This window comes from Mandrillus leucophaeus, unplaced genomic scaffold, assembly GCF_000951045.1.
Source record: "Mandrillus leucophaeus isolate KB7577 unplaced genomic scaffold, Mleu.le_1.0 Scaffold975, whole genome shotgun sequence".
Taxonomy (NCBI): Eukaryota; Metazoa; Chordata; class Mammalia; order Primates; family Cercopithecidae; genus Mandrillus; species Mandrillus leucophaeus.
In genome coordinates, this window is record NW_012110641.1 from 305,683 (window position 1) to 308,181 (window position 2,499).

The window sequence follows — 2,499 nt, forward strand, 5'->3', positions numbered from 1 at the left end:
CTCTAGATTCTCAGGGGAAAAATGTATATACTTGTGGGGAGTGACCTTACAAGGCCTGCTGGCTCTTTAGCTCACCTTGAATTAGTAGAAATCTAACATGAATCCAAGTTAAAACCTAACCACAACAAAGAGCATTTGGAATTCAGCAAGGATGCAATCAAGTTCCAATATTTATTCGGCACAGGAACCCAATATGGATCAGAGAACTGTTGAGAAGAAAGAGCTGGAAAAGTCTAAACAGAAACATAGAATTATCCCTGAATCTCATGTTATTTTAGATTCTCTTTGGATGGGCTTTTTACGGGGGGTCACAAATGGACAAAAATGAGACTCTGGCTGTCTCTTAACAGACTAATACTTTCTCTTATCTCACAGGAAGACAGAGTAAGATCTTACACTAGGTAAATGTGGCTGTGTTAGTAAGTAGCAGAATATCCTATCTAAGAAAAAACAATTGTATATAAAAAAGAAAAAAGGTAAATAGCAGAATGTATATATGTGAATGATAAAAGTAGTCATCTTGGGAAATCATATGTTTATTCTAACTGTGATACCTATTATTTTTTCTAAGACTTTTTAGCACAACTTCTTTGGAATTGCTTCTAGAGCTTGTGATACATATTTTTAAACATCTTTAGTGAATTTGAATTTTTATGACAGTTAACAACCATCGCAATGAGTATGTGCCATCTAAGCAAGTCTGCTATAAGTCAGGAGATAGAGAAGTTGGGAGAACTCCTCTTCAAGTCTAAAAATCACAGAATTTCAGAGCTCAAAGGCTCCTTAATCATTGAACCAGGGATTTTAAATTGGTAGTGGTTGATAAGATGGGTTTTAAGAAAGACTGCAAGTCTTGTAGAGCTCTTCTTGCTTGATTTGTGATGTATACTGTTGGTTAAAGTAATCCAAGCTCTTCAATTTGTGGGTGAATTTGAGGCTTAGAAAGGTTAATTGGGAGACTCAAGAGTAACAGCTAGGTGGTTGTGTATGCCAGAATTCATACCTGCTGGGTCCCTATCTCTTCTACTCAAACTGAGCATATTGGCTCAATTGCTCTCAGGTGTGCTTTATTATTTTAATCTGATGTAAACTTGTGTGACTTTGGGGGGCAAATCTAGGGCCATGAGAGGTGTATGTTTATGGTATTGGAATCACTACAGGTCATATGTAGACTGTGATTTCTCCACTGGACTTCACAAAACTCGATTCTTTCCTCCAATACAGGTTACATGTTGCTTTATTCACCTCTATATTCTTAGCACCTAGTGCAATATACTGTAAGTGCTGAATGAATGTAGTTTACTCCCTATGCCATGGAACGTTCTGGATTCTTGAGGTGACTAGGTACTCCTTTCTGGAATTTTGGAGTGGACGGCTGCTCAGAGCCTTGCTCTGCAGGCAAGAATGCCAGAAAATTGGGTTGTCTTCTGTGATGATGAGAGTCCATTATTGAATGGGTTCAAGAAGAGACTATGGAACCTCTCTCAGAATTGCTGAAAAATAATTTCCTGCATTGGGAAGAAGACTTAACTTGCTTCTTTCCAAGTCAATGATTCTATTCTCTGGAAATTTTCAGGATATGCTTTATCCTAATCTAACCTGATCTGACTGACCTCTGGGGGCAGATCCAGAATCACAGCATGTTTATAAATTTATTGTGGTAAGATGAGTCTTGGGATCATTCTAGGCAATCATTAGATGATTTGGAGAAAAGTTTCTTGAAGTTTTAACTTTTTGAATGCTTGTTACAGATGAAATAAACGAAACCGTTACATTTTCTGTTCCATTGAGTTAAAATCCAGTTAAAATTTGGTATAGATTAACATGACCATGGTTGCAAAAGGCAGATAAGGAAACTGAGACCCAAAGATGTCTTAACTTGTCTCCCAAGACTAATCTCCCTGTTGACTATTGACCAGCGCCGTAAACCTCTAATCTAATTGCTATCACTCACATAAAAGAAACAAATAGAAAAAATTACTTTTTTCTTTATTCACAGATTGACTTTTGTGGTCTCTAAACTCAACTTTGGCAATGTGTACCTGCTGCTGAGGTTAACAACTTGTGTAAGCGTCCCATGTCTTAGGAGACTTTCTGAGTGCTACCAGTCACTTGAGGGACACTGAATCTTGGTAAAGCATAAAACTGCTTATAAAGTTATCCATTTTGCTCTTACGTATTCATAGATTGTTTGGAACAAATGAAAACCAAAAACTGGCCAGAAAATGCTGGCTAGAAAAAAACAAAACAAAACAAAAAAACAAAAAAAACCTCCTGTTACCTCCCAACTTTAACTGTTTAATGGAACAGCCATAGGAATTCATTCCCAGACCAATCAAGCATCAGAATGGCTCCCATGAGAAAACTTAAAGTTAGTTACAGAAAATGCTGTACCTGGAAAGGAGTCCAGTGGCAAATAAGGGTTAGTAAGAAAGCCAGTGCAGACCATGACAGCATCAAAGACGGCTGACTCTTGCTTCTCATCACGCATAGTGACCA

General features: G+C 37.6%; 1 protein-coding gene across 4 annotated transcripts in view; it reads right to left on the minus strand.

Annotated features, from left to right (window-relative positions):
* Positions 1–2,499, minus strand: part of FMO1 (flavin containing monooxygenase 1) — a 39,107-nt gene that overhangs the window by 9,162 nt on the left and 27,446 nt on the right. The gene's annotated exons all lie outside the window — the stretch shown is intronic.